Here is an 11436-nt window from a genome sequence, read left to right on the forward strand (position 1 = left end):
ACCTGATCCCACCAAATGCAGATCACGATTTTCTTGCCGTGAATATTCTGCTTGGCCGTCGACGTTGATGCGTGGCCGGGCAAACCCCATGATTTTTTGCGTTTTGGGGTATCGTAGTGGATCCATTTTTCGTCGCCAGTCACCACCCGATGCAAAAACCCCTTCCGATTTTGTCGCTCGATCAGCAATTCGCACGTAAAAAGTCGCCGTTCGACGTCCCGCAGCTTCAACTCGTACGGGACCCAATGTCCTTGCTTTTGGATCATTCCCATCGCTTTTAGACGCTTGCAAACGGTTGATTTATCAACGCACAATGATTCAGCAAGCTCTTCTTGGGTTTGGCACGAGTCCTCGTTTACCAATTCCCCCAATTCCGCGTCCTCGAACTTTTTGGGCTGGCCAAGACGCTCCTTGTCTTCGGTGTGAAAATCACCACTTTTGAATCGTCGAAACCAGTACTCACATGTTGAAATCGACGGTGTATGGTCTGGGTAGGCCTCCTGCAGCAATTCACGGGCTTGGGCTGTATTTTTTTTCAAATTGAAGCAGAAAAGCAAAGCTTCCCGCAAATTGCGTTTCGACGGCACGAAAGTTGACATACTCGGAGCACGAAAACACTGCGTTGTTTATACTTCAGCGAAATGACAGATACTGATAAACAAAGCCTAGGGATGAGGCTTTGTCATGAATATATATTCAGTATTGCCAACGCGATAAATAATAAATAGCGCCATCTGTGTGTCACCTTTAAAACTAATTCAACCTCCCAAAGTTTCAAGAAAAAACGAGTTTAACCTTCAGCCTCAAACGACGGACAACTACCTGTGAGCACCAAACTCTCGTCGGGCAGTTACATTTTCTACCATAACTTTGTATCTATGGGAATTTTTACAATCGACTCTGTGAAAGTACCTACGCCTAAAACTATAAAGAAGAATAATCTGTAAAAAAATCGAGTTTTTGAAAATTCTGGACGTATGTAACCTCTAAAATATTGCTTTCCAAATTTATTACTGGCTAGCAACTCTTTCTTAATCCTCCCACTTTCAGCCATGAAAAATGAGAACAAAATTTAAAAAATCTTTCAATTATTTCAATAATTATTTCCCATGAATTGCCAAAGATCAGCAGCCCAATTGACTTTAATTAAAGTTTTCCAGCAATAACTCGCACTAAGTGCTCTATAAAATAATTAAGCATATTTTTCATCAACATATTTTCCATCATTAATTCCTTTTGCTCGCGTGTGATTCATTCGCTTCCGATTCGGTCCCATTCAAACCACTTAATTGCGTACTTGTCGCCATTCGGAATCATATCATGAGCTGCCAACTTAAATATAATGGATACTTGCACACATACATACATACATACCTTTACACAAGTATGTCTGTTTGTTTGTAATTCGATAAAGTTTTAATGAGTTCGTTTGTCGTAATTAACATTTACAGAAAATCAGCGCATGGCGTAAAAACATAAATGAAAAAATATGAATTTGGAGGAAATTCTCAATATTCAGCCTCATTGCATAAATAAAATCATGACAGTTGTATGTGCATTTGCGAATACAATTATGAAAGTATTTGTGAGTGAGCACGCGAGAAATGCACACATACATACAATGCATGCATGTAATTTCAAAAACAAATAAGTGGGTAGATGATTGCGAGCTGCTGGCAAGTGCTGCAGCTGCTTTACTATCAATGATTTACTTGCACGAGTAGTTTTCTGCCAGCAGGTGTCCCAGTTGGAAATGTTGGGAATGCCAGTTAAGATTTAAGTTCCCTCAGAGAATGAATTGAATGTAAAAGTTATTGGCAATGGGCCGACATCGCTTTATAAGGTGGAAAGAGTCAAAAGGTCTGCCCTCATTAGAATTAGTGGGACGCTACGAACCACTACTACTTTAGGGCTTCCTGCGAGGGGAGTATTGAAGGAAATGGAAGTGTGGTGCCCGTGCACATAAAGGCTCTGCAAGCACACTACTTGGCCCTGAATCCTTCCTAGGGGTCAGTTCTGAATCGGTCCAACTAAGCACTGACGACTTGGTCTGGATCGAACTCATGCAAAGTAGCCAAGTGCTTTGTGAGAGAACCAATAGGAAATTAGCGATCTTTCTCCAAAAACTTAGCAGAAAGGACCTGAGAGTACTGGTAGGTGTAATCACAGGGCCCTAAGCACATGGTCAGCATATGGCTACAATGGAAGTCATTGAAGATCCAATATGCCTGTCTTGTCGTGAAAATGAGGAGACGACAGAGCATTTTCTCTGTTGCTGTCTGACGTTCTCTAGAATCAGACTTAAGCTGTTGGGGTGCGATGCTCCAAGCATGGATAAAGTTCACACTCTTCCCCTTCCGGATCTCTTAAGATTCGTCAATGATTTATCATCACCAATTTATCAGTCTTACCATCCACACTGTATCTATCCCGTCTCTCTATCCCTTCCACTGTAATCTACCCGGGTGTAGTTTTCTTAGCCGGGACTTGTCCAACCCCCATAAATCTATTCTAATCTAAAACATCGCGTGTAAAACTACCGCTGTACGTGCTTCAGATTGAGAGTCTAGGACTTCTACTTAGATCCCAATTAGAGACATTCCAGTATCACTAGAAACCTTGAGTTCATACTCGTAGTGACTATTAATGCACAACCTTGCTCGGTGCGAACAGGAAATTCGCTATTCATATTCCCCTCAAGAGAAGAGTGAGTAAATTGCAGCATTTGGAGGTAGAACCTGCTGAACCTGTCCACAAATGTCTCGAAATTGGAGGGCTTGGTGGAGAACTATTCTGCGATCAGCTTCAGATCAAACTCAAGTTCAGATCACTGAACTACTGCAGTGTTCTCCAAGCGGAGGTAACAGCAATCGAAGAAATAACTGATTGACTGTTCATTTGTTACCCCAACAGCAAAGCTATTAGCACTCTCTGACCGATGATGGAGCACAAAATTGCACTTGAAAAATGGCTGGCTCCCCACTTTAATTTTAAAATTGAACATTATTTTGAATATAGATTCATTTAGTTAACTGATCACAGGAACATTGCAAGAAACTGCTAGGCGTGTGAGCCAGCTAGACAAGAGATCAGAGAGATGATTTCCCATTGAAAGGAAAGAGTTAGGATCCACTTTACTATCAGTAGTCTGCATTTGGAAAATAGATCTTTGCGCCAGCTCAGCGAGCACTGGAAAATACATCAATTTGCAAGGTCGCATGATCTTTCAGGCCACGGGTAGATTGGAGGTGATAGAGGCGACTTCTATGGGTAATAAAGTCGCAGCTGTCGAATTTTGTAGGTGTTCATACCAGACATTTTAAGTAGAATGCAGATCCAAAATGGATGAACTCTGCGGAAATGAGCAGTTCACTATTTACAGGATATCAGGATATAAAGGAATAAAAGGAAATGAAAGAGCCGATGAGCTCGCTAAGGCAGGTATCCGCTTGCCAAGACTGAACACGTCAGACATACTCGTACAAGTACCCATCGCTTTCCTTTCTGAAAACGGAATTAAATCAAGAATTTACTCTGAAAACGCTGTCGATATGGAAACACTTAACCACGTAAAAAACTACGAGGACTTGGAATACCGAAACTGCAAACTTTATTTTATTATATATATATAATTGGCGCATACACCCTTTTGGGTGTTTGGCGGAGCTCCTCCTCCTATTTGAGGTGTGCGTCTTGATGTTGTTCCACAAATGGAGGGACCTACAGTCTCAAGCCGACTCCGAACGGCAGATATTTTTATGAGGAACTTTTTAATGGCAGAAATACACTCGGAGGTTTGCCATTGCCTGCCGAGGGGCGACGGCTATTAGAAAAATGTTTTTTTTTTATTAATTTTGGTGTTTCACCGAGATTCGAACCAACGTTCTCTCTGTGAATTCCGAATAGTAATCACGCACCAACCCATTCGGCTACGGCGGCCGCCGTACTGCCAAATATTGATTGGATTACTGATGAATCACTGTCACCTCGCATCATGCATCCAAAATGGGATTAGCCCAGAACGACATATGCAACGAAGCGAATGCTAAAGGTAGTTTGGAACACCTATTTTGCACCTGCCCTGCTCTCTGTAAGACTCGACAAATGTGAGCAGTTTCAACATATCTTTCATCCTTGAAGGATAAGGCTGACAAAAGGCAGAACGGCTTCTTAAAACTCGCAAAGATGTGCATTATGAATTATATAAAATGATATCTTTGACTCCAAATACATAGCGCTGGCAACACAATGGGCCCGAGAGGTCTAAGTGAGATATTTTTACAGATCAGCCAGGACTACCTAACCTAACCTAGGACAGTGTTCGATAGGTATGCATGCTGGGAGACTCGGCATTACTTGGGGTTCTTTTCGCAGTAGTTGTAGTTGTTGTTGGACTAAGTACATCTCAGCTCTTTCCCCATTTCATAAAATGGTATTCTTATAGATAAAATTCCATCACATTCAGCTATAAAAATTAAAGTAAATCCACCACTCCTGTATTCAATATTAATCCCAGCAATTAATTCATTCTGATCCCATTGTGCAAAATTAAAAAGTTAGTGTTCCGCTCTCGCTGTGCTGAGACTTAGGTTTCTTGGCTCTCAGTACTTTGTTATGTCTGGGGATATCGCCAGCCCAGATTTTAACTACCTGATGAATTTCAACTGTAGCTTGAAGCGCTTAACACAAGCGTACTTATTCATCACTCGGTCAAAGACCGGATTTCATGCCAAAAGATTATTTCTGAACTTTACTTTCAAGTGAGTGGAGAGTGAGTTCTCCACATGCGTAAGCTTTTGGGTTCGGAGCCATTCTGTGATATTCCATATCATAAATTACAAGAAATTACAACAATAAATTCATGCTTAAAAATTTTGACTCAGACATTTCGCAAGAATTTCCTACACGCACGCATTTAATCCCTTGAAAACCTATATGTCTATGTATATATGAGAAATATATGACAACTCAGTGTTGGTACAAATACACGTATTTACATATACTTATACATAGGTAAGTATAAATTATATACCATATGAATTTCTGCGGCAGGTGTAGTCAGATGCATAGCCATCTTGCTTCATCCACAAAAGCAAGTCGAGTCAGTAGGTATATATATAGAGAGAGTAAGTTCATGAATATCTTTTACAGCTTTGGTGCTGCAAAATACCAGATATCTTCGAAGAGTTGCTTTACGCTGCTTTTACGCTACTAATTCAAGCAGATTGCGAACAAAGAAAGTGATATGAGGCGGCGCAAATAGCATCTTACATGAAGCTTAAAGATTATCCTCTACGCCATTTTTTTCTGGCTCATTAAAAACAACTCATTACTCAGCTGAAAATCTGCAAGGCTCGAACGAGTGAACTGTGATACAAATATTGCCGATCGATGCGTACGATGCACTAAATTTATATGATGTAGATCTGTTTGTCGCTTGCAAAAGAAGACAGAAGTGTGTGAATGTGTATACGAAGTATTTCATATTTTTTCAGCTCCTTTCGCTTGTGCAATACAACATTCGGTTTTAAATCAAATTAAATTAGAGTTAACTTAATTAAATTAAACTCAAATAGCAATTAAAATGGATATTACTTCAAAAGGTTCTATTGGGCTTGGGTTACAAATAGCTAAATATCTTCAAGCTCTTGCCCATAATGATAGCAGCACAAGCTCTCTTCCAATAACTCTGGATTGAAAACATAGATTGGGATGAAAATGTCAAACCCAATTCATTTCTTAAATAGGGCTATTCTAAAAAAATCTCACGTCATTCGAGGATATGAAAACAACGCGCTAGATCAATTCACTCCGGATAAACCAATCCAAGTATATGGATTTTTTAACACCTCTGAAAATTCCCATAACGTCTGCGGAGACTTCAGGCTTTAGCACAGCGAAACCTCAATAACTTCGCATTTACTCGCAACAAGAAGCAAAGTTGCACTTTCACAAACCGTTTATCTCTACTCTTAGAACTCTGGGGTGCAATCATCCTCTTAAAGCTTTATAAAGCAGACCCGATCCCAGCTCGACCTTAAAACTCATGAATTAATATTGCGGACAGATTCCTCCATTGTACTAGCCTGGTTGAAAAATTATCCATGGATATGGAAAACGTACTTTTAAAACAGCAAAATCCTTAAAAACGTCAAGAACGCTAGAACGTGGTGGGATGCCTCCAGCACCAGTAATCGAGCAGACCAAGGCTCTCGAGCAGCCAAGCCAGAAGATCGCGTGGAGTGGTTACTGTGGTGGAAAGGCCGGAATGGGTGGCCTCATGCTCTGGCCACAATCTACACCCAACAAGCTTAGGAGTAAAAAAAGAATTTTGTCTTGCCATGTCAGCCGATTCGTTATCGCTTGTAAGTGTGGGTCTTAGAGCACCCTGCTAGATGTCAAAAAAGTGGCCACAACGTATAGAGCCGGATGTACAGAGGGTTGCAGGAACTAATGGCTATAGTCATTCACTATCATTTTTTCCTCTAACTCCGAGGCCGACTCCATAAGGCCGAGGTGATACGTCTGAACCGAGTTCGATTTTTTGCTAACTCCTTTATCTCCAGCCATGATTTTCCAGCATTCTCTGCCTCCTTCAAAACAGTGCGATGTCATGACGTTTTAGGCCTTCCCCTTTTCTGACTGCCCTGGGGATTCCAGTCAAGTGAGTAGCAACAGATTTCCCCGGAAAGGTTCTGTAAAGTGTGCCAATCCAACCCCATTTACGTCGTTTTATTATTGTAGCGACTGGCTCAATGTCACAACGTTGGTATAGGGTGGGCCATGTAAAATTTGCTTTTCGAATCGGCTATAAAAAAAAACTAATAAATATATTTTCACACTTTTTTTTTTCTTTTGAAGATTGAAAATTGTCATTTATGAATGAAAAATAATATCGTTCAAATGACTACCACGACTGGCTTTACAGTAGGCCATTCGATCAACCCAATTTTTAAGCACATTTTCGATTGTTTGGGCTCCAATTTCATGAATGGCAACTTCGATTTCGTGTTTTAAAGCATCAATCGTCTCTGGATGGTTCGCATAGCATTTGTCCTTAACGGCTCCCCACAAAAAATAGTCCAACGGGATTAAATCACAGCTCCGAGGCGGCCAATTGATATCGGAATCCAAAAAAGATAGCTAAACGTTCGAGTGTAACTTTGGCAGTGTGACAAGTTGCACCGTCCTGTTGAAACCAAATGTCGTCCATGTCATCCTCTTCAATTTTTGGAAACAAAAACTCGTTGAGCATGTCACGGTAACGCTCGCCATTTACTGTAACCGCGGAAGAAGAAGAAGACTCATCACTTTGGAAATAGGCTTTCAATATTTCCCAATTTGGTTCAAACGTATAGCGTCCCATTTCGTAAATGTCAAACCTTTAAGTAAATTATGAACATATCTGACATGTCATTTGTGTTACCATTTAAAAAAAATAAGTGGTTCAAAAAGCAAACGCTATATGGCCCACCCTGTACAATGACGAGTTAGTTATAGTGTTGGGCCACCAAATTTTGAGAATTCGACTCAGTCCTCTATTTATAAAGGCTTGTAACTTGCCTGTTAGGCTGACGCTATATAGCAATGGCTCACAACCATATAAAAGAATTATGAGGACATTGGATTTGTACAAGTTCAATTTTGTCTTCAACTGGTTGAGTTTCAGATGTTTCGAAAGCTCCAGTGCTTTTTGCTTATCTGGATTCTACGTCTTTCTTTGCACCACCATCTATCGTAATATCACTTCCAAGGTATTGAAAGGATTCGATAAGCTCAATTTTCTCTCCTTCAATAACACAATTTGAAGGTATATTGGCATTTATTTTAATTGCCTTTGTCTTTTGAATGTTTATTATATGTAGTTGTATATATTTTTTTTTTTATGTCATCAGCATAATCGAAATCTTCGAGATGCTGCGAGAAGGCCCATTGGATGCCGCGGAGTTTGCCTTGCCTGACAGCTGCGTTGCTTTTGAATGGCTCTGCTAAGCAGACGTAGTGTAGCACTCTATAGTAAAAATTTTGGCAATGGTCTTTAGTCGAAGCAATAAGCTGTGGTCGAAGGTTACGATCTGCAAATGCTTTCCAGATGCAATTGCGTTGGATGCTGTCGAAGGCCGTACTGAAGTCAATAAAAGCCATTTGAAGCGGAGTTTTCCACTCGTTTATTTGCTCAATTATAATCCGCAGAGTATTGATTTGGAACGATCGCTTCTAAATCCCGCTTGCTGTTTGCGGATGGATGCATCTAGTGTTTGACTGATGCAGTAGAGGACTATTTTTAACAAAATTTTTGATGGCGTTGATAGTAGCGTAGTTTGAGCACAAGTTTAGATCACCTTTCTTTGATATTTCTATTATTATGCTTTCCATCCAATAGTTAGGAAGTTTTAAGATAGCATCGAAAATTGGCTTTATAAGCTTAGCAGTGGTTTCCGGAGAAGATTTTAATGCTTCTAGGGGACTACTATCACCAATGGCTATATAAGATCGGTAACCCATCAAAAATATGTAAATTCGAGGAAGTATGAAATAGAGTTGTCCAAATTAGTTTTAAATAAATATTCCAACTCCACACATCAGAAAGCCCTCTGTTAAAGTGTATTTCAATTTATTTAGGACAGGGTGAATCCAACCATACCCACGCTTAAAAATTTACAGAAAAGCTTCACGATTCCTGAAATATATATATTTTGCGCATATTTAAGTTTTGTTTGTTTTTTTTTTTTTGGGATAACAAAATTTCCAACAATTTAATTAAGAAATACTTTTTTTTTTAATTATATTTAAATATTTTTTAAATTTCAATTAATTTTTTTCGAAATTTTATTAAAAAAAAAATTTCAAAATTTCAAATTTCCAAAAACTAAAAAAATATTGACAAGTTTTGGCAATTCTTAATTCATTTTAATAATTCTTTTTTAATACAGCTCATTCTTCCACAAGGACTATATAAATCCAAGTATCCAGTTTACACAAATTACAAAAAAAAGAAAAAAATTCAACCAAATTACAAAAATTTATTCAGAATTCCATAGCCCATCGAATTTTAATATAGCAAAGTGAAGGTTTGCCGTGGCTCAAAAATCTCGTTGAGTTTTGACAATTTTTTTGCTGATGGCGTTGAGCGGTTTCTTCCATGTGAAAAAATGTCGAGCACTCGTTATATGGGAAAATGCCCAAGACCACCAGCAAACAAAAAGTTCCAAAAATCAAAGCGATATGGAGCCGCTAGAAATTTGCAATGAATTACATGAAAATTCCATTGGCTGTCAAAGTGCGTACTGGAAAATTTTCTAGAAATTCTGATTAAAAAGTGTGAATATTTCTAGAAAATTGTTGAACTTTTCCTTATATTTGCACAAATTTTCAAGTTATTAAATAAAAATTTCATTGGCTGTCAAAGTGCGTACTGGAAAATTTTCTAGAAATTCTGATTAAAAAGTTGGAATTTTTTCTGGAACTGTATTAATCTTTTCCTCATATATTTTCAGAAATTTTGAAGCATTTGCACCAAAATTCCATTGGCTGTCGAACTGCGTACTGGAAAATTTCCTAGAAATTCTGGTTAAAAAGCTTGACTTTTACCTGGAAATTTGTTGAACTTTTCTGTATATTTTCACAAATTCTGAAGTTATGGCAACAAAATTCCATTGGGTGTCAAACTGTGTATCGGAAATTTTTTTTATTACAATTTTTCACTTTTTTCTGGAAATTTGTTGAACTTTTCCTCATATTTGCACAAATTTTGAAATTATCGCATCAAAGTTCCTTTGGCTGTCAAACTGTTTACTGGAAAATTTTTTTAGAAATTCTGATTAAAAATTTTGAATTGTTTTTGGCAATTTGTTGAACTTTTCCTCATATTTACACGAATTTTCAAGTTATTCAAGTTATTACAAAAAAATGCCATTGCCTGTCAAAGTGAAAATTCTAGTCTAGAAATTCTAATTAAAAAGTTTGAGCTTTTTCTTTAAATTTGTTGTACTTTTCCTCATTTATTTTCGCAAATTTCGAAGTTATTACACCAAAATTCTTTTGGCTGTCAAACTGCGTACTGCAGAATTTTCTGAAAATTTTTATTAAAAGGTTTGAATATTTTTGGATTTTTGAATTTTTCTTCGTATTTGCACAAATTTTGAAATTTAGATTTGTATGGTTTTTGCAGGAGAATGAACTATGTTTTCTTAAAAAATTACTGAGATTAAGTAAGAAATAGATAAATAGTCAAAATTTGCCAATAAATCTTTGCACTAAGTTATTTAGCGCGCTGTATGTTCATGGAAGGGTTTCCATTTCTGAGAATTCTACTTTTGTTCATACAAATGCCTATTTTATCAGCATCTAGCTCATCCTTATTGAAATCTCCATCGCCCATGGAAGTGGGCAGAAAACATCACTTTTGCCTGCAAGTGGGTAGCAATCAGCTTTGAGTCTATACTTGCAACTCTCTACGTAGTTCAATTAAATTTTTTTTCTCATTTCCAGTTATAGTAAACTTTAACAAAAACACATCATTTTAGTCACACCTGTCAACTAACATAACAGTTAAGTCAAAGTAACGTGCAACAAATGCAATCAACGTTCACAAGATGATCGCCATTGAACAGCACACAAAAGGAACAAGGATGCAATTTTCGGCATCAAAAGCATACACATCTAGCTGCAATATGAAAATTCCAGTTTGCGGAATGTATTTTTTTTTTATGTGCTCATTTATTAAACCAATACGCATCGATTGCTTGCCGCCCATCTGAATCTAACTACCACTGCCCAGTTGAAGTAATTGCCGCCTCGACATCTACGACGCCCACCTGCTTGCTTGACCGTCTGCCTCTTTTGCTCTATCCGTTCACACGTTTACTCGTCCATTCGTCTGTCTGTCTGCCCAGCTGCTTTCTCAGCTCAAGCCATTATTATGTGATTTCCACTTGTCGCTTCCTTTGTGTTATGACGCGACAATGCTTTTCAGCATATCAAACTTTGCTTCGTCCCATTCCGTATATGAGAACTTTGAGCACAGCCCATTCGCACATAACCAACTTTTCATATCATACTTTCTGGTCTTTCATGAACCCTTACTTTCTTTCTTTTGTTTATCTACCGCTTTTCATTTTTCCGCATTCATTCATTTTCAACCCACACACTCGCTTTGTGCTTGGCTGGCTTTTGTTGACAATGCGTGCGACTGCATCATCTACATCCCAATTTCATTTGCTTTCGGTTAGCAGCCATCATGAATGGCAAATAGGCTACCAGAAGCCAGACCAAGACACACGACACACGCCACACGTCACATGCCACACGTGCAACTTGGCCAATTTTGTCTTTACCCATTGTCCAATTGCCTTTTGTGAAATGCTCGTAATAGAATCTCCTACATCTTGCGCTTTCATCTGTCGTCTCTTCGCTTTTTTTTCTCCCACTGAATTT

This window comes from Anastrepha ludens, chromosome 6 (genome assembly GCF_028408465.1).
Source record: "Anastrepha ludens isolate Willacy chromosome 6, idAnaLude1.1, whole genome shotgun sequence".
NCBI lineage: Eukaryota > Metazoa > Arthropoda > Insecta > Diptera > Tephritidae > Anastrepha > Anastrepha ludens.